This window comes from Danio aesculapii, chromosome 18 (genome assembly GCF_903798145.1).
Source record: "Danio aesculapii chromosome 18, fDanAes4.1, whole genome shotgun sequence".
NCBI lineage: Eukaryota > Metazoa > Chordata > Actinopteri > Cypriniformes > Danionidae > Danio > Danio aesculapii.
The window spans coordinates 32,424,563-32,450,695 of record NC_079452.1 but is presented as its reverse complement, the minus strand read 5'-3'; the positions used below and the strand labels follow the sequence as shown (position 1 = coordinate 32,450,695).

General features: G+C 38.5%; 1 pseudogene; it reads right to left on the bottom strand.

The window, feature by feature from the left end:
* Positions 1-3,799: 3,799 nt before the first annotated feature.
* On the bottom strand, positions 3,800-17,437 carry LOC130245352 (zinc finger homeobox protein 3-like; annotated as a pseudogene).
* Between the last annotated feature and the right edge of the window lie 8,696 nt (positions 17,438-26,133).

Below are 26,133 nucleotides of genomic sequence, written 5' to 3'. Positions count from 1 at the left end.
ATTTAGGCATGTAGACATGGTCAAGATGATCTGCTGCAGTTGAAACCGAGCATCAGATGGTGAAGAAAGGAGATTTAAGTGACTTTGAACATGGCATGGTTGTTGGTGCCTGATGGGCTGATCTGAGTATTTCAGAAACTGCTGATCTACTGGGATTTTCACACACAACCATCTCTAGGGTTTACAGAGTGTGGTCAGAAAAAGAGAAAATATCCAGTGAGTGGCAGTTCTGTGGGCGCAAATGCCTTGTTGATGTCAGAGGTAAGATGATGGCCAGACTTATTCCAGCTGATAGAAAGGCAACAGTAACTCAAATAACCACTCGTTACAACCGAGGTCTGCAGAAGAGCATCTCTGAAAGCACAACACGTCCAACCTTGAATAAAACATTTTAAAATAACCAGGTTAAATTATCTTGCAAGGCTATTTTAGTTTAAAAAATTTTAAGTTTCATTCTCATTTCTAAGTAACATCAAGCAAACAATGTAAGGTCAATTCTTCTTCACATCTATATAACAAAACTTAACAGAGATTTTATATTAAAACGACTATATTAAAAATGAAGCTACCAATTAGACGGTGAAATGCGTTAGGAAATGTAACTCAGCAGTAAACAAACACGAAGAAAGAAGAGAGATAGCCACTACTCGAGTAAGCAAATTGGGTTTGTCAAACAAGAGTGGCCTATAAATTAACCTCAATGTTTTATCCCATAAAGTGACCTTGCCAAACAGAACATACACGGAGCTTATAGTTTGTTTTTCGCAGATCCGTAAATAGTTTAAGACACACGTTGTCACCTATTTTGTGCCCAATTTTTGTGCATCATTGTCCCGGGTTAAACTTATCCAAAGACTGCTTTTCTCACCCATAGACTACTGAACACCTTGATCCTGATGGTCAGCAAATTGCGAGTCAAACGTTTCGGAACAGGACACCAAACTTTCGTAGTTTCTGGTAAAAAACTAATAGAACAATTTCATTCATACCAATTTTTTTTAACATTAATTTCATAGAGTAAACATACGGATCACCCAGTGGTCAATATAGCCAAATTAACCTAAGGTTGATGATCCCAGCCCTGTGTTGACAGTTATAATGATAATGATCAGGTTTCTGTTTATGATCTCGGAAATATCCCTTACCCAATATGTGAAATATTACATACAACATATAGACATTTTTAATGTCAATGCCGAGAATTATCAGATCCTAAAACTGACAGTAAATAAACGCATTACATACCAGCCCCTATAATATATTGAGGACAAGCCAACAATGATATTAATGCCGTCTCTATCTAATACACATGAACTTGAATCTCAGTTTGAACTTTAGCTGCATTGATTTTGTCTCGTTTAAACCTCCATTGATTTCTAGTGCTTTGGCTGATTGCCCGTCTCCTTTACACTGCCTCAGCAGAGTAGGGTGCATACAATCAGATTAAGGACATAGCAGAAACGCACTTGATCAAATCACAGAACTTCGATCACTACAAATTTGGTGTGTATTTTCGGCGAAAATATGTTACTTGCAACCTTCAATCTGTCAGACAAGCGAGTCAAAAAAAAATGCGTAAAGGACAGATAGCCTCACTCTGAAGACCACAGAGACATGGCGAATTATTAAAAGGAAACAGATTTTATTCACTTTGAATGCTTGTATATAGAGGACAGGAGACATTAGCCCAGTGAGTCACATGAATAAACACAAGTGCATCATGAACATAGATTATTTGGCGATCGCTACAGTAATAACATTTCCAGGAACACGCAGAGTAAACAGTCTCTCACAGCAGGTCCAGACTCAGGAGTGAGAGCATACCTTACAGTCCCCTTAGAAGCAGAATACAAGAACAAAAAAAAAAACTAAAGAAATCAATTGAAATGACAAATGTGATATTTGGAATGCAAACTTTGTATAAATATAACATCATTGGTTTTCAACATTGGTTGGCTAAGAGGAGAACGTGATGTAGTTCATGGAGAGTCACAGTCTTCACAGTCATGTGTGGACAGAACTGCAGTGGAACGGGGATGGGGTTTGTGGCTACTGACAGTCGTCATTAAAGCTTCAGCAAAAGCAAAATCAAGCATGCATCTTAGTACAAACCTACATTAGCAGCACACTCTATTTCCTCAACAATTAGACCCAGTACATTTAGTAGAACAAACAAACGAGAAGTAACGAAATCAAGGGATAATAACCAGACAAAAAAGAAAGAAAGGCCAGACACAGAGAAGCAAACTGTGTGAACTCCGCCTCTATAATACAAACTACAATGGCTGCACGGAAGTGCTGTCCCATATCCTCAGAGTAGCTTTTTTTTTGTGTGTTTTGTTTTTATTTTTGGTTCTCTGGTTGTTTCATATATGAGGTCACAAATGTTCTAATAAGTTAGCTAAAACAGTATTCTCATAGCTGGCTCCATCATCTAAAAAGATTTCCATTCCATTTAAAAACAGTAATATTTTCTAAAGTATAAAGTTTTTTTTTCCATCCTTGTATGCACCAATGGTAAGACTACGTTATCTTTGGATTTTCCATTAAAGCAATACTGTAAGTTATTATTGTTCATAATATCGTCATTGTTATTGTTAGTCATGGCAAGTGCAGAAACGTTACGAAATTAAATGCCGCAAAGTGAAGGAGAAATCAAAAATCGCCTTAAGTATTGAAGGCGCAAATCAAAATAAGTGCACAATCGAAATGTTCTGTTTAAAAGACAACAAAAATAGAAAATATCTCATGGATGTGCATCAATCTAATTCATACACAGATAGGGTCTTTCAACTTGGCTCAGTGCAGGAGAGGAAGTTGGTTGTACAGTGACAATTTTCAACAGCATTCGAAGTTCAATGCTATGTTTTAACATGAGCATGGCTGAACAGCCTCAAGTGTCTTTGACTGGGACAATACAAAAGTAAATATACAAGTAATTTGTTTTAAACCTACCATACAATTAAGTCATTTGAATTCAACAATCTACGCAACACCAAAAATGTTCATACATGTATCTATCATTAACACAGACGGTTTTTTTTGTCGTTTTCGAAAAGAAAGAAGCTAAATAATAGTTTTCCACAATTTACAACGGTCTGCAATACGCTTTGTGTCTGGACAAATTCATGTCCACGAGAAAAAAAGGAACATCTACTAGCTTAATTGCAATTTCAAATCAGAATTGGCTTGGTTTTCATTCATTACACGTTTCTTTTGGGCTTCATATATTTTCTATTGGTATGTCTTGTAACAGAACAAATTGAGAGCTGTTGACCTGAGAGGAAGACAACATCAAAATACATTACATCACTTCATTAAGCCAATAATATAATATCTTAACACTTGACAGGGCAAAAATAGTGTGGGTGTTTTATGAGTGTCTGTTAAAACATACACGTTATCAACAGACTTTTGGTTAGTTAGATAATCATGAAACCATCTTAGGTTCTTCACCAGTCTTTAGCTGGCACCCTTTAGTTTTCAAACAGTTTACATATACTCAAGTTTTAGTTAGAAACCAGCATATTGAAATGGAAAAAACATTCTACTGACACTTGTTTTTTGGTTACAAGCACTGGTAATGCAAAGTAGATCCTACAGGATTCAGTCCTTTTAAAACAGTCTGCCAAACTAGCTCTGGGTCATATCCTTTCCCCAGTGTAATCTACAGTGGAGACGTTTCGTATACTTCCTCAAGTCTCTCATTTTTTATTTCATGGAGTCAATTCTGCGGCTGTTCAATCCATAAAAACAACTTTTACGGAAAGCAGTAAACCTCTTGCTCCAATAAATTATGTCAAGTCTTGTCCTTCTCTGACTCGTTGCCATCACAATGCCCATCCACAGAGTCTATTGGTTTCATATGACAAGTCTTTGCGAGGCTCGTCAGGCTTGAGGTAACATTTGAAGGCGAAAAACATGAGCAGGGGAGCTTTGGGAAGCCTCAGGTAAAGCTGAAGTCAGGGGCGAGCTTGGAGATGTCTAACGGTTTGGTCAGAACTGGTCGGGATAGGCATGGAGGTTTCAGGGGGAGTTGCTAAAGAAGACTGGGCGGGTTAAAGAGGATCTCTGTTTACTGGATGGGTTTGACTGAGAGGTAGATGAGGGACTGATGTGAGGTAATCGAGGAGAAGCATGCTCTTTGGCATTCAGGTCTCTCTGCCACTCTTTTGTCGATGCTGAGGGAACTCAAGATGTTTGATGAGCTCGCATTCCCAGTGAGAGACAACCTCACAGGCGAGACAGTCATAAAGATGAGCATCCTTGCCTTCTGTTCTACACTCTGTTTTGGAGACGATACAGTGGCTTAGAAGAATGTTATTATCCAAATCCTCCTGCTTGGAGATGACCGAGTTCATGAAGAGGGAGTCTGTGCCATTGGATGTACCTTGCTTTTTGTCACGTTTGGATGAAACTGTGTCCTCTGCATGGGGTCGAGCAGAGATTTGGCTAGGTTTTGGTTTCTCTGGTAGCTGCACTATCTGTTTCTGCTGCAGCTGCAGTCTTTGTTGCATCAGTGCACCCTGCAGATTTTGTTGATATTGCTGGAGAATGGTGCTTGGGGACAGACCCATAAGAGCCTGTGGCAAGACTGGACCATATGGGAACATGCTATCCATGCCAAACATGGGCTGCAGGAGGCCTCCAGGCATAGGCGTAGGAATATGGGGGGAGAAAAGTGGAGGGAAGCCAGGCATCAGACAAGGCAGGAGGGGACTAGTTAGTAAAGAAGCTTGTTCAGTTTTCATTGCTGCATGAAGAGCTTGTAGCTGAGCTGGGTCCATGGCATATTCCCTTCCAGCATTAGGAGTAGATACTGTTGGCCTGGAAGAGTCTGACTTCTCTTTACTTGCATGGGTAGCATTTCCCAATGGAGTACTATCAGTCTTGTTTGTGGGAATCCTGTTACTCTCTGTGTCATTTTCTTTGGGTAACTGGAGTTCTTGTTCCGTGGTCTTTGGGGTCAAGACAGGGTTGGTTGTGCTCACTACATCTTTGTCATCCAAAGCTGATATGGCAGAAGAGGTGGCTGTGGTTGGCTTGTGGGTCAATTCTTTTACAGGAGGGTCACTGGCACCTTCTATAATAACAAAAAATATGCATAAATATGTAAAACGCATGGATTATTAAAGATTAGAATATTAAGTAAACTCATTTAAAAACAAAGAGTAGCCACATACCTGTTTTTATGGAAGAAACACCCTCAGTCATTGTGCTGCTACACTTGGTATGTTTGCAATGCACTGGGCCTGCAGACCTGAGTACACTGAAGACTGGCTCAGACAATGAAGGGCAGTTTGGTTAAGGCCCAGTATAGCTTGTGGTTGGACATGTCCCAAAACATCACTTGTCTTTTTCAGTTGCTCCAACTCTTGCTGAGCCATCAGCTGACGGGTAGATACTGAACTCAAATATTCCCTGTCCCTCTCCATCTGGCCACCCAGGGCTTCTTTAACTTTAGCAAGATGTTGCTGGGAGAAGACATGGTCACGAATAGACAAGGAGCTGCTGTATTTAACAGAGCACAAAGTACACTCTTTCTTAGGTCTGTCAATTGAAGTACTGTCTGTACCAAATTGCTTTGCGAGACTAAGCTTGGCCTTTTTCTCCTTTGCACGAGCATTCTGAAACCACACCTGAACCACCCTTTTGGGCAGTCCGATGTCATTGCCCAAGGCTTCACACTCAAGCATTGTTGGGGTTTTATAGTCACTGAAGCAGGCTTTAAGCACTTTTACCTGCAGATTGCTCATTTGAGTACGGTAGCGCTTTTGGTTATGTCTGTCATAATCAAAGCTCTGACTGTTGGAGCTACCAGGGCATGGTGAAGCTGGATCAGCTAGGCTGGAATTTTCACTGTAATCCAAGAATAACTCATTATCAAAATCTTAGCATTATAACTCATTGCAGGGCTAACCCGTCCAGAAGACATTTTTTCATCACTTTCCGAAGAAGCCTCTCTTTCGGTGCTGGGAGACATGTGGTCAATACTGCCATGTTGAGCTTCAAGAGAGTCATTTCCTTCATCATTTGTATGGTCATGGGTTGAATTTGTGTTAGCTTCACGGCTATTGAGCTTGCTCTGTTCAAAAGTCTGATAAACTGACATGGAAGGCATCTCAAATTCCTCCATACATTCACCCTTGGTAGGTTTTGGACTCAAGCGCTGCTGATGTGAAGACAGGTCAATGCTCTTGCATGCTAGAGAATCTGCATCATCATTAGAGTTCAAATACTGAGAATAAGTGGCAAATCAAAGAGATCGGATTTGACTGGAGAACCTTCCTGCTCATGACCCATACTAGATACTGCCATACTGTAGCCTGCATTCCTTGCTTCATGCCAGTGACGTGAGCGTATGTGAGCTGCAAGAGCTGTCTGTGCTTTAAAGAGAGCTCGACAGAATGGGCAGCGACGATGGATTTGAGATGGTCCCAATGCCCGAAACTGTCCTTTCCTCTCACGAGCTCGGGTGTTCTGGAACCAGACTTGAACCACTCTTTTCTTCAGACCAACCTCATTGGAGATGTGGTCAAGCATCTTGCGTGTAGGATTAGAGTCCAACAGATATTTCTGATATAATACCTCTAACTGCTCTGGTTGTTATGGTGGTCCTCATACGTTTGTCTCGCTGGGGTTCGTCCCCATTATTTTCCCAATCATTTTCCATTGAACTAGATCCCGCTTTCTCTTCAAGTTTCCTTTTCAGAGAGTTTATGGTTGAATCAGTGATAGAGGTTACAGCAGGAGGATGGCTACCATCTGGGAAAGTGATCCTGAAGTAGATGCCTTGCAAGTAGGGGGTTAGCTGGATCAAACAGCATAAGAGGCATGTCTACAGCACGATCTAGGAATGGTGGGTGGGAAAGTAACTTTGGGTAAGGAAGTGCATTTGCTGGTGCTCCTGCCAGTGTTCAAAAGAGGGAAAGCTCAGTTTACACTGAATACAGTTGTAAGGGCTTATATCCTGGATAGTTTCTGTTGTTGTTGCTCAGATACAGGAGTCTCTAAAGGGCTAAAAATCTTTGTGAGCTCTGTGATGGAGCTGGGTTTGTTTCAGATGCTGTGCAGGAAATCTTTTGTTGTTTAGGAGATGAGCGAGATTGAATCTCTGTGCTTATACTTTGGTTCTCCTCACAGAAAGGCTTTTGGCTGCTGCATTCGGTTTTTCTATGTCCTCAAACTCACAATTGATACTAACAGCCTGATTAGGTTCAGAAGATGGTTCATTTGTTTGTTTAAGCTCTCGGTGAGACTTGTGTTCTTATGCTCAGAATCAGTGGCCTTCACGTTAGTACTAGACACAGATGAGCTGGAGGGGCTCAAGCAAGAAGCCACTTGTGTTAAACAAGAGGGTCCAGATATTGGACTATAACACTCAGTCTGATATTCCCCTGCAGTTTCATTCAGGCTATTTTGCAACTCCTCGTCATCATTCTTTGTAACACTGCTTTTTCTGGTGATTTATGAGATCAAAAATGCGTTGAAAGACAATGTTACATTTCTTGCACTGGAAATTGTTGTTGGAAGTACGAAAGTAGCGATCATTGGAAAGGTCTCTGCGTTCACTTTCCTTCCCTCCCTCTCCTTGGTTCTCATAGTTTTTTTCGAGCTTTTTGCCGAGCATTTTGAAACCATACCACAATCACACGAGTAGAAAGATTAAGGAGGGTTGGACAGTTGCTCAAACTCATCATCTTTGGGGTATGCATTGGCATCAAAAAAATCCTGCAGCACTCTTAACTGGTAGTCATTAAACCTGGTTCTTGAGGATCTTTTACCACCATAAACTCTTGTCTTGGTAGTTCAGGAGAGGGTGGTCTAGAATCCACCTTCACATCCTCCAGTGTTGTGATGGGAGGATTACTAAAGTTATACGGAGAATCCTTGTTGCGCTGGCGTTCTTTGAATAGAGTGTTCCGAAACCAGTGCTTAATGACCTTATGTGGCAAACCAGATTGTTGGCCATCTCATGAATTTGGTCCTCATTTGGAGAGTTGTTGATATCAAAATATTGACGGAGGACTCTCAGTTGGTCATCTGTGATTCTGGTTCGAGGTCTCTTACTTTGTTGCTGTAACATGGCTGGAGTTAACTGTTGTTGATAAAGCTGTGTCAGATCAGGAGTTAAACCAGCATCCACTTGGGGCAATGCACAGGTACCGGAGGAGTTAAAGCTTGCAAGGTATGGGAGGCATTAGCAGTGGGGGGAAGAGGGGCAGTTCCATGGGTATGGAAATTTGAGCTAATGGTGCTTTAACTTGAGGAATGGAGACAGTAGTTGGAGTAGCACTGAGTGTAGAGGGAGCAATAATTGGTTGCACTGGTTGCTGTGGCTGCTGTACTAAAGGGTTAGGAATCACAGGAGGGGAAGGGGAAGGAGACGTGACGGGAGAATCCTCTGGAGTTGTGGGTCCCAGTGGAAAGAGTTTGTCATATTGCTCCCTGTAGTCTTTGGCAAATTTCTCCAATGACTTAATAGGGAATATTGAATGATGGATCTGCTCTTTATGACTCTTTAATATCAGTGCATTTGAGAAAAGCTTCCTGCAAGATTTACACTCTAGCTTCTCCACGTCTTCTGAATGATCCACTTCTTTGGTGTCGGGCACATCCCCCCCATTTGGTATTGGCTCAGTAAGATTCTTCTGATATCGCTGCCTATTTTCATTGAACTGCATGACTAATTCAAAACCAAAATTTTCAAGCAAAGCCTTCGAAGCATTGCCAGGTGCATCATGAGATATTCTGGGTGGAAGAAACTCATCAGAATTGGTTGACTTGTTTTATTTAGGTCTTCATTTTCATCAGTTTTGGGATGGGACTTTTCATTTGTGCCCACATTATCAATTTCTGTTGATCCTTCATTACTGTTTTGTCCATCCTTGTCATTCTCACACTGGGAATCACTTCTCAGTTTCTGTTCAGTAATGTCAGGATGAATTGCAAGATCTCATTTTGTTTCTGTTTAGAAGTATATTTGCGCCATCGTTTTTTGGAAGCCTCAGACATATCCTGATTAACAGTAGGCATTAATGTGCTTAAGTTTAGCCCTGAGCCTTTAAGGCTTACCTCTGGATTCATGCGGAACTCTCCTCCTGGAATAAGAAAAGGAAGAAGCAATTGCTGCTGCTGTTGGACTGGAAGAAGGGCTTCTGTTGCCATAGGAAAGGGTGTAGGAGTGCAGGATTGAATAAATGAGACTGAAGAAGAGAGCTTTCTTTTGGAGCTCTTGCTGGAGATGGGCTTGAGCCTGGGCTAACTGCTGCTGTTGCTGTTGTAATTGTTGTTGTTGTTGTTGTAATGACACCTGTTGCTGCTTGCTAGCTGAATCAATCATGGTTACTAACTTCTTTCTCACATCAGATGTCGAAGGATGGCTTGTGTCTGGGTTTGCAGGTGTTGCCATTGAGATCTGTGTTTTGTTGGTGGCTTAGACCGCATTGTTCATGGGAGTAGCAGGCTTTCATGGACGCAGGGGTGCTGGACAATGCTTTGCCTGGGGGAGGGCCAACAGATTCAGAGCTAGAAGTGGATGAATCAACCTTGATGCCGGGCTTTTGTCTGGTGCAAGACAGAGCGCATGTGAATCTCTAAGGTTGAACTTTGACTATATGCTACGTTGCAATGCTACATTTTAAACGGTTTGTTGTCTGTATTGGTTACAGGCTCTTGCAAGCCAGTTGGCGTGTCCTGCAGAGACCGTTTAAGTTTATGCAAGTGTGATACTGAGTTATAGTGAACCAAGAGAATATTCTTCTGTGTGAAAGATTCCTTGCAAACGGTGCATTTTGAAAGGCCTGGATGGGTCCAGAAATTTCTCCATGGTTATATTTGGGCCTTTTCTAGGTGGCAAAACAGGCTGTTTGGAGTCACATTCAACGTTATCTTTAACCACAATTGAATCATTGTCTTTAGGACTCTTTTTTCCTCTAAATCACATTCTTCTTCATCTTTCAACCCGCCTTCTTCTGAAGATCCCTCCTCTTCACCAAAAGTTTGATCTCCAGAGATCAAGGTGTCACCATTCATCATTAAACCACCATAAAGCTGTTGTATCTGGGCTTCACTTAGCTCCAGGTGGCTTGTCTCTAGATGTTTGCGAAGGGCCTGCATTGTACGAAAACTGCGTTGACAGAGGCAGCACATGGTCGCCGCTCTTATAGCGTGGTACTGAGAATGGAGCTGTAACTTCTCGGGGGTTTTGAATGCCAGACTGCACTGATTGCAGCGGTACTTGTAAATGTGGCGATCAGATATTGCGGTTTGAGATTTCTGGCTGTGGATCTGGTTGAAGTGTGTCTGGAGTGCACTTGAGGATGTAAAGACTTTGTTACAGCCTTTATGCCAACATGGAAAAGCTGCATTGTTCTCCTTTGTGGATTCTGCATCTTCTGATGGTTGCTTATAAATGTTCGCTGCATCCAAGTGAGGTGTGGTCCCTCTTTCAGGTTCAGCATCAGCTGTAATTTCTAAAGAATCAACAAAAAAAGCAGTGTTTTAATTACACACAGTCCAAAAACACACACAAACAATAAAAAGACAAAACAAAATGAATAATTCCACATATTTACATACAGACTAAGACGCCAATGGTTCCACATGGTTGTTGTGAATATATAATGAAGCTATTAATTAAATAATTAATTTGGTAATTAAATCTAGCACAAATATTCATAAATCACCTTCAAACTAATTGAGAGAGATGTCTCCTTATTTAAAACTATGACAATTACTCAACTTAGGCTCAAAATAAATATAAAAAGCATGATATTCATACTAACCATCATCCAGTCTTTTTGCTTCATTAGCATTTATTGGCTGGGTATCCGAGTTAAGCACTGGCAGAAACATCTTCTCCGGCAGCACGTCTGAAGCAATCACCTGATCACAAGGGAGAAAAGAAATCATAATAGGTTTGATAAATCCATTTTCTGGATTAATTAATCCACCAAATCTCATTATTAAGTCATTTGATTGTTATCTCTGAAAATGATTGGTCATTATGCTGTGCTCCTGCTACATGCATGCATTAACGACGCATTGTGCGAGAGAATAGACCCTTAACTTCAGATGGCAAAATGGAATCGCAGTCATGAGCCAACACTTAAAGCAGTTCAAAGGTTAAGTTTGAATGGAAGCCCTCTTTGGTCCATGACAACACAATTAGCCAACTTTGGATGTAAAAAAGCCACTTTATTTATCTTCTCTCCTTCTGTACCCACTCAAGTTTAAAATGTGTAAATCAATGCAACTTTAAAGGGGGGAGAGGGAGGGAGAGCAACCAAACAAAATGGCTGCTATTTCCATCACAAAGAACATCATTTCAGGAAAGTGCTGTATTAAAGGGACACGAGGCAGGCACCAAGTCCTCTTCAAGGTCACATTTAATTTAGAACATAATTACCAGGCACGGTTCATAACGAAAATCACCTAGCACTGGCTCAGAACTAATGAAGCACAATTATTTTCATTACTGTATTTCAGTTCGGCTGGGGGAGAAAAAGGGGGAGACGAGCGACGCAAAGTGCCGAGGAGAGAAATCAAGAGAGATGAGAGAACAGAGGGCAAGGAAGACCGAGAAAGATAGCAGAGGAGAGAACACATGAATGGAAAGAAAAGCCTTTTACGAAGAAAAAGCACTAGCTGACTGAATTGGCAAAAATGTCCAACCTTTCAGAAACACTGAGGCATGTCTGCTTGGGGTTCAGACAAGCTCTGGGTGCATTAGTATCAATTTATATTCTGCAGATAAAAAAGCTCATTTTAATATTCATTGGATCTGAGGCAGCTACCTCTCCCCTCCCCCCACTCAATGTCGTTACTTGTCTCCGCTCGCTCGTGCTGGAGTCACCGAGGGTCTAAACACCCCTCCACACATGCACATTGCATAAATACAATTTTACACCACACATATATATACCCATGGATTGATCTTTTTAATTATATCTAGAATAAAAGCAAGACTGACAGTCAAAATGGCAAAAGTAATTGCAGAAATTAAGATGTTGCTACGCAGAAATGGCAGAATTTAAATGAGCACAGTGCAATACTTTCTAGCAAAATATTTTACTTGCAATTATGAAAATCCTTAAAACAACATACAGTTGAAGTTAGAATTATTAGACCCCTATGATTGTTTTTTTTTTAAATATTTCCCAAAATGATGTTTAACAGAGCAAGGACATTTTCACAGTATGTCTAATATTTTTTCTTCTGGAGAAAGTCTTTTTTGTTTTATTTCAGCTAGAATAAAAGCAGTTTTTAATTTTTTATGAACCATTTTAAGGTCAAAATTATTAGCCCCCTTAAGCTAATTTTTTGATTGTCTACAAAACAAACCATCGTTATACAATAACTTGCCTAATTACCCTATCCTGCCTAGTTAACCTAATTAGCCTTGTTAAGCCTTTAAATGTAACTTTAAGCTGCATAGAAGTGTCTTGAAAAATATCAAGTAAAGTATTATTTACGGTCATCATGGCAAAGAAAATACTGTAAATCAGTTATTAGAGATGAGTTATTAATTGAAAAATATCAAGTAAAGTATTATTTACTGTCATCATGGCAAAGATAAAAGAAATCAGTTATTAGAAATGAGTTATTAAAACTATTATGTTTAGAAATGTGTTGAAAAAAATCTTCTCTCCGCTAAAGAAATTGGGGAAAAAAATAAACTGGGGGGCTAAAATTCTGACTTCAACTGTATCTGACCCCACTTCGTTTGAGCAAAATGTACCCCAATGTATCATCCAGGTGTAACAAATATAAAACCAATTCAGGATCAATCATGCATGTTTTTTGGAAGGGAATGCAAAAAGCTAAGATTTTTCTGGACAGCAGTACAGGACTTTATAGCTTTGCAAACTCCATTGAACAACACACCAACACTATACCTCTTTGGTACACAACTGAACAAGACACTTGATCCTACAGTACTTCTACAAAGAGACTTGGCATCATTTCCTATATAGCAAAAAATGCATTTTGCTCAACTGGAATGAACGAAGGCCTTCAACATTTGAACTGTGCATACAACTACTACTTAAGAAACAAAGGGGAAGTCTAAAAAATGTGCATGCCTTTAATGAACCTCTGACTCGCTGACCACCTCAGATGCATTTTCATAAGTGTGACTTTACTCAATCACAGCAGAACTTTATCCGTTTATCATAAGTTTTGTATTTTATTTATTTTTTATGTTATTATTTATATGACTTTTGCTGCTATATTGTGTCTACTGGTATCCTTGTCTTTGTCCTTATTTAATCAAAAATACAGCACAAATTGTAAAATTGTGAAATGTTATTGCACTATAAAATAACTGTTCAAAACTAGTTCATAATTTAATTTAAATCATTTATTCCAGTGATTTTAAAGATGAATTTTCAGCTTCATTACAGCTTCGGTGTCTTCAGAGTCGCATGATCCTTCAGAAATCACTCTAATATTATTATTATTATTATTATTAATACTAATAATTGTAATAGTAATAAAAGCAATAATGACTGGAGTAATAATTTCATTTGAAACTACATACAATAAGAAATAAATAAATATTTAATAAATAAGTATTGAATAATTTAACTTTTTTTTACATTTAATAAACGCCACCTTGATTAACGGAATCATTTTCTTTAAATTAATAAATAAAATTAATAACTAAAAACAAAACTGACCCCAAACATCTGACCAGTAATATATATATATATATCTCCATTTTGAACAAGTAAAGGCTGAGTAAAAGATGATCAAACTTTCAGTTTTGGGTGAACTATCCCTTCAAGTAAATTTTAAATCTTATTTTAAAGCTGATTTTCAGGTCTTTTTCTACATCAAGTAACTTTGCAGTGTGAATTTAGGCTGGAATGAACTTGCAGTTAAGTCGTGACGTATTATTAGCCCCCTGTATTTTTTTCCCTAAAATTTTGTTTAACAGAGAGAAGATTTTTTTTCAACACATTTCTAAACATAATAGTTTTAATAACTCATTTCTAAAAACTGATTTATTTTATTTTTGCCATGATGATAGTAAATTATATTTGACTAGATATTTTTCAAGATACTAGTATTCAGCTTAAAGTGACATTTAACTAGGTTAGTTAGGTTAACTGTGCAAATAAATGTGTACTAATGGTTTGTTCTGTAGACAATCCAAAAAATATATAGCTTAGGAGGGGTAATAATATTGACCCTAAAATGGTTTAAAAAATTAAAAACTGTTTTTATTGTTGACGAAATGAAACAAATAAGACTTTCTGCAGAAGAAAGAAATTAGAGGGAATACTGTGAAAAATTCCTTGCTCTGTTAAGCATCATTCGGGAATTTTTTTTCTTTGAAAAAGAAAACAACAGACTTCAACTGTATGTTATTATTTAAATTGTGCTTTGAATGTTTCAGTGGCATCGCTCTCGTTATGTGACGGAGGATTTGGGCATTGTTTTTTAGCGTGACCTTCAATAAACTAGTTTAAATTAGACGTTAACAACCTCGCGAAATGGGCCACTTAATTTGCGGTTCCTGTTGTTTTTCATTGCCTTTACGTCTTTCTTTGTACCGATTGCGGACAATTATGTACGGATATGCTAATCGCACTGTATTAATGAGGTTTGTATCGCTGGGATTCTCGTCTTTACTCCTGTGGGGATCTTAATTTTACCTCATCTTTATTATGTAAATGGATTATGCCAAAAATGCACACACACATACACAAAAGGGGTGCGTCAAAGGAAGGCAAAACAGTGGGGGGGAGTGACAGAAAATGGAGGAAGCGCTCCTCACCGCACCAAAAGGCAAGAAACTGCAGAGAAATCTGAAAGGATATTTCTCATCGATGCACCAAGATGAAGGACAAATGCACTGCATTTCCAGCGATTTTATTCATTCTTTTAGATATTTCTGCTGTAGCAGATTTGCAATGGAGTGACAGAACCGAAGATGGGATTTGCTAGAGAGAGAGAGAATGGTTAATATCCTGCGCTTAATCATGGCACATGAGATTGGCTGTATGCATATCTCATTTGCATCTCATTAAATTGCTGGTGCACCTGCAGAGAGAGGGGAGAGGGGCAGAGACGGCATAACGAGAAATGAGGGTGTTGTTTCCAAATGCAAATAGTTTCTTAAGCAGTAACTTAAATTCATGTTGATCTTTAGAAAAAAAATTCTAAACGCTGTGCAGTATTCTAATTATGATGCATTTCAATATGCTACTGTATTTAATATTAATACTTAATTTGAATGTTTAAAAATATGCATTTTTCTTAGGCTGTCACTTCATAAGTCGGTTTTCTTTAAATTACATAATTAAAATATATATAACTACACTGAACCTTAAAATGGCTGTTCACAGGGTTCTAATTTTGAATATGCATTTCATTTTCTTTACTATTTAATAGCACTATTTTACATTATTATTTTTTATAAAATGATATTGTTTCTTAAACCTTTAAGGCACACTCCTTGCAAGTAAATTTTTTGGCCCACATATTGTGTTGAATAATATTGAATAATATGCTGGCACAACTCTGATATATAATAAGTAGGCCCACATGGAATCTGCGCGCAGAATTCAGCAGATTTTCCACAGATTTTCTGCAGAATTCCGCAGATTTTTAGCCCATAATTAATTCTGTTTATTTACTTGAGTTAATGTTGTAAATCTAAATTTATTCAGTTTTTTAAGTAATTTCAGTAATATTATAGACTAATATGAAATGTTCATCTGATTTATGTACAATGCAGTTTGTACAGTAATATTTTCTGTCTTACTAGAGATATTATATGAGGACTTGCTTTGTTACCAAAGTGAATCAAAGGATTTGCATTTTAAACATTGAATAAAAGTTAAAAGGGTGTTATTTTTTATTTCACATATTAAGGTTTTAGTTCTGATACTCCCAAAATAATTCTGCATAATCCGCAGATTTTTACCAAAATTCTCAGCAGAAATAGCAAAAAACGTCCACAGATTCCATCTGGCCCTATAAGCAATTCAAATAATAATGATAGCCTATGGTTAATAGGTCACCAGGTGATGTCTGATAAAGGGTTAAGCATTGTTTCATTTTAGGTTGCATTTATCTGTTTTTAACAGAACAATGTACATTGTTGCAATGTTTGAAGATACATTCTATTATTCTCTCTCTTATACAGAAACACAATGCACTAACAAACTCATGTCAATGCTCTGTAAAATGAAATTCTTAACACTGAGATTTTATGATTCTGAGTGCTAAAACAAAGTATCCACAGTGTGTAAAGTCCAGCACCGGCCACCAGTTTAATGTATGCATGATTAGTATGCGGCTCTTTGCGTTCTTAAATAGAAGTCCGGGTGAAGACTATTGTCTCTGATTTCAGGATGTGCCATCTGCCCGGCTGCAGAGACTGGCCTTTCTCTTTTGTGTTTCGCACAATGGCCTATTCTGCACTGGACATCCACACATAACTCAAATAAATCATGCCCCAACCAACGGGCCACCAGAGGACCTCCGCAATATTTTCCATAAAAGAAAAGAGAAGACTGCACGCCGAGTTGAGGAGAGATTAGGAAAATTAGAAAATTTCCCATTACTGAAATATAATGACAAACACAGCTGAATGGAAAGCGGAGGACGAGAACATGAAAGTAAACGGGGAGCAGTTTGCTCTTCAAATTCGTGTTCATCGCTTACATATCCTGTAAATAAAGTGCAAAAACCTTCAGACCCAAGAAAGGCCGCTCTCCGCTGTGACTTTAATGTAATTACTCTCTGACGGATATATTTAAATCTGTATGTAAACACTGGAGCAGCCAGGTCCACGTATGATAGAAATGTCTGCATCGATTACCCGCTATGAATGTGAAATGTTTAATCTCGTTAAAAATCTCATGCCTAAATTAGACTCCCTCAGCAGCTTTTTAAATTGGGCTATCCATCATATATAATGAAGAAGTGACACAGTGTGTATGCAGGGGGCTCTAATATAAAATTGTAAAAAAAAATATTCTCATATTAGCTCTGCCATGGCTCAGGCCGGTGCTTTTTGTTTTCTTTTTCATTTTTAGATGACATGGTAAACAAAAGACGCCAGAATAAGCCCTAATCCAATGCTTTTGTATAGGGTCTGAGTCACAAAGCATTGCTGAGGGCCAAACTGTGCTTCAAGGATTTATTCTCCTTTAAGAAACCAAAAGAAAAGGGGGCAAAATAGAAAGAGGGAAAGACATGTGGTGTTGGCCACCACCTGGTGAGATGTCATGTACGATTAAGTGTGTGTTTGTCTGGCACGCTTCATGCCGTTATCAAGTACGCACAGCTCAAACCACTACACTGCGCACTTTTCTCATGCTAATGACTCGGATAAATCCCTCCTCCTTTCCGTCCTGCCCACCTTTTCCTGCATCATGCCCACCTGTGCCACTTTATAACTCACTCTTACAATAAGCATCTTCACTTTTTACGCAGGGTGTCGAGTCTCAAAACCGTATAACCAACCTTCATACGCCAGACTCCCCCCAGGTCAAAGGGTCAGAGATTTAGCATAATTTATCATATCAGTGCGAGATATTACGGCAGCCACGCGTAGCCTGTTCATGCTCCTGCTGCCTCTGATTAGCATCTCATTTCACAGGCTTGATTTTTAAAAAGCCCCCCTCTACTAACATGATGGCTCAGTTCCTGCCCTGTAGAAACAGATGCTCGACCGAAATATTATACGGCGACCGTGTCAAACTGACAGCGCAGAGCACAAAAGAGGGGGGGGGGGACTACGTGTCTTAGTCAGCAAATGTTTGGATTGCGTTTGAGATGCATGCTACGATGTTACAAGAAATGCTACTTGCTACTCCAATGCTAAACTAAAATGCTACTAAAAATGATTCATTGGATTCCTCAATTTTTTTTAAAGTATGTTGTTGCAAACAATTGATATGGGCTCCATTTAAACAAGCAATGTTGAACTTTGTTTAAATTCAGCCCATATAATTGTCTGCAACCATAAATCCAATGAATCATTTTTTCAGTGAATGGTGTGTTGTTGGTTCAGGTTGGGGTGTTTAAAAAACCTTTTAGATTATAAATGCAACCAAATTGATGTGTATTTTAAGTATTGATTATCAATACAATTGTGTCTACTGAGGTGTGACTGGGGCTCAAGATGCATAAAGCTGAATTTGATATTATTCAACCAATTTGGAATCTTAACTCATATTATAAAACTAAATAATATTTGGACAAGATTTGGGGTCTAAGTTACATTATGACTTTTTCCCTACTCAGTATATTACTGTATTTATTATTTTCCACTTACTTTTCACTTTAGATATAATTAGATTTCATTTCAATCTTACTTTAATTGTTTCTTTTTTTAAAACTGTATTTAGTATTTTATTTTATAAATTTTTTTAGTTTTATCATTATTTTTAAAATTAAAATCTTGTGTTATTTTGTAATTAGTTAATTATTTAAGTATTTTAATCAATTTCACTCACTCACTCACTTCTTTCAGCCTGTTTCACTACTTTATTAAGGGTCACCACCAGTGGTGTAGTCCTTGCTATACGCAAGTATACTCAGTATGCTTACTTTTTTCCATGAGCTGTTTTGGTATTACCACCTCTGAGGATCAATAATTGCATATACCCTCGGTATACTCACTTATTTTTCTGGTTAAACTTCCCTAATTTTAGTGTATTATTTTAAATTCTCACTTAAAATGTATATGTGTGTAAATGTATATACATTTTTCTTTGTTTACCCCAAAATGATCTGTTCCTGATTCACCCTAAAATGAAAATCCTAAAATTGCCCCCTGTACAACAGTATTTCACATTTGTCTTAATCGTGCCCTACTGCTAGAGGGAACGACACTATATATATATATATATATAAAACACTAAAACGATGAGGCAAAGACTACTCATAAATCGCGTAACAATATGCAGTTTAAAAGGGTAACTACTAGTATATAATAGCGACAACAGAAGACAGACTCCTAATAGTTTGGTTTAAAACAAGCATGCACGAATGTGACAATCAAAAATAATGGCTAATTGATGTTTAAAGGAGCCTATTAAATGTAAAGTAATAAGCCAGTAAAGAAAGTAAGTAAAAAATCTGTCTTTATGCATAGACCCTATTGAGTTAACTTAAATAAAAGTTTACTAAATTGTAACTATCTTGATTGACTCTTTTTTTCAGTATTAAAATGATTATATAAGATACATACTGTATACATACAGCCAATTGCCAAGGCTAGCTTTATATATATATATATATATATATATATATATATATATATATATATATATATATATATATATATATATAGCTAATGAATCAAAGAAAAATTGAGTTTCGTCGTTGCTTTGCCTACTTTTATTTAAAATTTGGGTTGGGTGTAATAGTACACCACCTTTTTTTTTTAGTACTACACCACTGGTCACCACAGAACAAACAACTTGAATCACTTATATATTTCTAATATATTTAAAAATAAATAATCCAGAATTTTTAATCGTATTTTTAAATAATTTTATTAAATAAATAAATGATATATATGGCGTCACGGTGGCGCAGTGGGTAGCGCCATCGCCTCACAGCAACAAGGTCACTGGTTCAAGCCTCGGCTGGGTCAGTTGGCATTTCTGTGTGGAGTTTGCATGTTCTCCCCGCGTGGGTTTCCTCCGGGTGCTCCGGTTTCACCCCCCAAAGTCCAAAGACATGCGTTACAGGTGAATCGGGTAAAGCTAAATTGTCCGTAGTATATGTGTGTGAATGAGTGTGTATGGGTGTCTCCCAGTGATGGGTTGCAGCTGGAAGGGCATCCCCTGCTTAAAACATATACTGGATAAGTTGGCGATTCACTCCGCTGTGGCGACCCTTGTTTAATAAAGGCACTAAGCCGAAAAGAGAATGAATGGATGGATGGATGGATGGATGGATGGATATTACTAACTTATTACTATATATTTATATTAAATTAAATCAGTGTGTGTATGTATAATAATTTATTATTATTATTTTATCACTCTCTTTGTAGATCAATTTAAAGCATGGTTAATAAAAGTCTCAATGATCCCGAACATCTGAAGATGCAAGACGATGCCATTTTATTTCTTATTTTTTTACAATAGAGTGCAAAAATCAAATTGTGGTAGTAAAAACCCTTTAGTAAGCTCTGTGGTTGCTAATTGGTTGAATGTGCTTTGTTGAACCTGTTTGCATTGATTCAAATGAAAAACAATTGTGTTACAAATAAACTACACTACCCATCATGCTGCAAGGAGAATCCACCAATCAAAAGTGATCTTTAGCTCCACCCACTACCATTATGAATTCAATTCATCTTTATTTCTATTGCGCTATTACAATGTAGATTGAGTCAAAGCAGCTTAACATAGAAGATCTAGTAGATTAAAATTGTAAAGTTGAAGTTCAGTGGGTTTAATTTTTCACTGCTGAAAGTCCAAACACTACAGAGCAAATCATCGATGTGCAGCTCCACAAGTTAATTACCACAAACTGACTCCGTATTCTCTCAACAAACACTAGTAATAATTTCTTTCCTAAACTACATTGGTTTTGGAAACATCAGCAACTTTAAATGAAATGTTATGATTCTCTGTTGTTTTTCAATTGATGGTGTCAAGCTCAGTGCTTTAAGGGATTGTATTTCTTTCCCTCTTGTCTTATATTTTTGTCCTATTTTCATATTCTTACGTCAGATTACAGTTTTCGTGCTTTACCTTGTGTCTGGTTGGTTTATTTCATTGCTCATAAGCTTTAACAAACACTTTGAATGGAAAAATAATGAATTGGACAACAAGATCCAATTCAAAAACCAGTAGGCCTATCAATAACCAGTGCTATTGATATAGTGGATTAGTAATAATGTATTTTATAAATGGGCATGAAGATAACTCTACAACAGCCAAATCTGAACTGTATATCCATAAATACAAATATTTTTGAATCATTTTAGTAATAATACTGCTGAAGCTTTGACAGAACGTCACCAAAGCATATTTTTTTAATAAAACCTGCTACTCGCCACTTTCCCCATGAGCCTGCCCTGGTTTTTACAGCGATTTATTGTTACCTATCCCCGCAACCCGACTCCATGAGCGAACGATTCAGTAAGAGAAAAACCACTCAGATGAATTTCTCTGCCACAGCATGTAAAGGACTGCATATGGAACAGTGCGATGGCGTCTGCATGAACATTAGTAACCGAATCTATTTGAGTTTATCGGAGAATCAAGAGCGCCGCGGACCTGTGATAGATGAGCAAATCTAGTCGGCCATTAAAAAGTCATTTCAGAGACAGATAGCTAGCAGGTCCCCCTCTAAATGTCTACTGCGGGAAGCATACTCTAATGCGCGCCAGAGAAAACAGAAACATATAGCCTATTTCCAGAAATAGAAAGATAACAGGTGACGTCCTGCGGTTTTTGCATCTAATGGGGTTCTTAAATGAATACAGATAGAAGATGGCATGTATCCGCTGCTCCAATCTCTCAGCGCTCGCATGCTAAGGAAGCAAATTGTCTTAAGAAACGGCGTATAGTGTTTTTAATGAGTGGAAAAGAGCGAGAGCTGGCCGGTGCTTTCTCTGATTCTGGGAGATCATTATAGCAGCCTGGACCTGCTTCAGTGGAGAGGGACAACATGACACACAGTCCGTGAATCTCTTAATGACTCAACTGAAAAATAATGATAATGCCGCTACAGGCTAATCTTCTGTGAAAAACATTCATGAAATCTGAAGCAAACAATATCTGTTTGGATGAAATTTCATTATCGTCTGCTCACTGAAAGAGCTTTGGTGATATTTTAAAATCACAACAACAACACTGGTAGCACTTTAGCTACAATGCAGCTGCAACTGGAGCCAATGCGGCGCGCTGTCTCTTTAAGAGGAAATCACAGCTCCGAGCTCATGAATAAAGATGAGCTGGCCTTTCTCCGCATACATCATAGATCATGTATCAGCAGGGCCCATCTATCAGAACACAAGAGGAGCTGAAATGCTCATAACGGCCCTGCGCTGCCCGTATTAAAACCAATGAGATGGGGGAAGGGGCTCGCTGAAGATACCACAATCCACTTTGTTTCGAAATAGCAACGGGTGGGCTTGGCGTTTAATGCAATTTTTTTATAAATGATCTCCATGTTAATATGTTGACATGCAAAACCAATGATGCTATTGCATTTTCCATTTATTAAGTCCATGCAATTACTGAAATGATTCGCTATTAAGCACGCAGACACATTGTATGCTGCATTATGGAATTTAACCCGCTTAATCCCACCATTCTCAACAGTGACCGTAAAGAAGTTAAAAAATGTTACTAACTGGTGTTTTAGTGCATTTGGAGTCTCAATTAATATGTGCAGTGTCACATGACCAGAGCAATCTAATTTCTGATGAGAAGATGATGGCTTCATCAAAACAAAAGGTTAGCAAAGCATGCTAAAGGTATGATAAAGATTTTGGAGCATAGTATCTTTAAGTTGTCTAGTTTTAACATAGGAATATTTTTTGATAATGCCATAAGAAGATGATGGCTTCATCAAAACAAAAGGTTAGCAAAGTATGCTAACATAAAGCTATGATAAAGATTTTTGGAACATATTATCTTTCAGGTGTAGTTTTAAAATATGAATACGTTTTTCTGCACTATGAGAAGAGGATGTCTTCATCAAAACAAAAGGTTAGCAAAGTATGCTAAAGATTTTTGGTCCATATTATCTTTAAGGTGTCTTGATTTAAAATATAAATACATTTTCTGATAGCAGCATAAGAAGATGATTTCTTCAGGACCGAGGGGTGGGGGGGGGGGGGGGGGGGGGGGGGGGGGGGGAGGCAAGTCAAAGCACTCACTCTAGTCCCCCGGGCTCTCCGCTGGTTGGAGAAATTCTAAATTTAACCAATACACTGGATTACAATTGGCTTAAGATTGGCAACCAAAATTCGGGACATTGGAACCTGCATAACCAGGGAAATAAAAAAAAGGTGATTTCTTTATCAAAACAAAAGGTTAACAAAGTATCCTAAAGGTATGATGAAGACTTTTAGCGGATATCATCTTTAAGGTGTCTAGTTTTAACATGTGAATATTTTCTGATTGTACCATGAAAGATGATGGCTTCATCATAACAAAAAGTTAGCAAAGTATGCTAAATGTATGATAAAGACTTTTGGTGCATATTCTCTGTAAGGTGTTAAAATATAAACATTTTCTGATAGCACCATGAGAAGATGATGGCTTCATCAAAACAAAAGGTTAGCAAAGTATGCTAAAGGTATGTAGACTTGGTTTAAGATGATGGTTAATCATAAAAAATTGTAAGGTGTGCTAAAGACTTTTTGTGCATAGATTTAAATTTTCTGATAGGGTCATGAGAAGATGATGGCTTCATCAAAACAAAGGGTTAGCAAGGTATGCTAAAGACTTTTGGTCCATATTATTTTTGAGAGGTCTAGTTTTAGCATGAATGTTTTCTGATAGTGCCATGAGAAGATAATGGCTTCATCAAAACAAAAGGTTAGCAAAGTATGCTAAAGGTATGTAGACTTTTGGTCTATAGACTATTATCTTTAAGGTGTCAAGTTTATATGAGAAGATGATGGTTTCCTCATAAAAATTGTAAGGTGTGCTAAAGACTTTGTTTGCATATCTCGATTTAAATTTTCTGATAGGGTCATGAGAAGATGATGGCGTCATCAAAACAAAAGGTTAGCAAAGGATGTTAACACAAAGCTATGATAAAGATTGTGGTAGCCTACATTTGGGCTATTATCTTTGAGGTGTGTAGTTTAATATAAAATATATTCAATTGAGAATTGTTCTGTTTTTAAAGTAAGGTCATAGAATGTGTATAAATATTCACAAAAATGGTGATGGTGGGTTAGTAAGGCACTTATACAGCTATACACATACTCACAGTGACACCGAGCTACAGTAAATAATGGAATTTGGGATTAAATGAGTTAAAAACACACAAGACAGGAAAGTAGTTTCCCAAAGCATAAAAAAAAAACACTTTAAAGCAAAAAGCAAGCACAAAACGCCTGACGCATCACATTTAGCTTTGACACCAACATGCACGAGCCAGGATCTCCATATCCCATCCTGCTTTTTTCATTTTAAAATCTGCTGCTCGAGAAAGATTTAATCTCTCTGATGCCATAAAAAACACGGTCGGTTACAGCTTCTATTCACACAGGGCCGTTAATATTAATAATATCATCCTCACTCAGAGGAAACTCATCTGGCTAAATGTCACAAGTTTAATTAATGACTGGTCCGGGCTGACCTCGGCTGAGAAGGGGTGGGGAGGGGGGTCTTGCGGCCCCTAATGCCATGCAGGCAAACTGGAATAATTTAGCATGTTAAACGCAAAGTCAATTAACCTTCCTCAGCAGCCAATGACGTGCGACCCGGCGTCATTCTACAGAATCGTCGGGAGCGCGCCGCCCTGATGAAGGGATACGCAGATGCATGACTCATTAGTGGGAAATGGTTTCTGTTTTCCGCAAAGCCACGGACTAATTGTACAATAAAAAACAATTAGTGCGTATTGATTCGTTTATGCCGTGATTTACCTCAGCTCAGACAGGATTATGATGCACGGTGTGGGTAAGTGCTATATGGCTGTGCAAGTTCTTTGAGTAAGAGGTTTGAAATACCTCTGGAGGAAACTGGTTCCTTTTTATAGCTTTAAATATTCAACAAATCCTAATTAACAAAAAAGGGTGGACATAATGGTCTAAAATGAACCATTTGAAACATGGTTTTCTAGATATACGGCTTATAGTTGTGCCCATCCCCCTCCTGTATCTCTTTTAATGAGATGTACCGAAATCATTCAGGACGTGATGTAATTTAGTCCTCATCTCCAGCATGACATACAATCACAGAGGCGCTCGGACTCTCCTGACTGCGACTGAATAACGTGATGCGACTATATAACTAAGGCCCGGTTATAATCAACGAATCAACATGGGTCCGTGCACTGTGGAAAGGTTTGCTGGTTGTGACGGGAGAGTTGCGGTGTGTTTGTCTTTAGCCTAAGTTAAATTTACTTGGCACAAATTGACGGGTATAGACTTTCATTAACATGACATAGGCCTACACACACACACACACACACACACACACACACACCACACACACACACACACACACACACACACACACACACACAAGAATGCTTATGGAAAATGACAGAAGCTGATGAATGATTCTGATTGCCCTGCTGAAAAATCCAGCTTAAACCAGCCTAGGCTGGTTGGCTGGTTTTAGCTGGTTGACCAGCCTGGTTTTAGAGGGGTTTTGGCCGTTTCCAGCCTGGTCTCTAGCCTTTTCCAGCCTGGTCTTAGCTGGTCAGGCTGGAAAATGACCAGCTAAAACCATCTTGACCCGCCTGGATTAAGCTGGACATAGCTGGTTTTGGCTGGGCTCCCAGCCTGGCTAGGCTGGTCAAGCTGGTTTTAGCTGGTCATTTTCCAGCCTGACCAGCTTTTTCAGTTGGGTGGCCAATGAGCATTCAAGGTGTGCAGTTAATTTCAGGGAAAGTAGGCTAGCGCTAGACAGATCTTGACCAAATTAGGCTGCAGATATACACACACACACCGGCCACTTTATTAAGTACACCTGTCCAACTGGTCGTTAACGCAGATTTCTAATCAGCCAATCACATAGGAGCAACTCAATGAATTTAGGCATGTAGACATGGTCAAGATGATCTGCTGCAGTTGAAACCGAGCATCAGAATGGTGAAGAAAGGAGATTTAAGTGACTTTGAACATGGCATGGTTGTTGGTGCCTGATGGGCTGATCTGAGTATTTCAGAAACTGCTGATCTACTGGGATTTTCACACACAACCATCTCTAGGGTTTACAGAGTGTGGTCAGAAAAAGAGAAAATATCCAGTGAGTGGCAGTTCTGTGGGCGCAAATGCCTTGTTGATGTCAGAGGTAAGATGATGGCCAGACTTATTCCAGCTGATAGAAAGGCAACAGTAACTCAAATAACCACTCGTTACAACCGAGGTCTGCAGAAGAGCATCTCTGAAAGCACAACACGTCCAACCTTGAATAAAACATTTTAAAATAACCAGGTTAAATTATCTTGCAA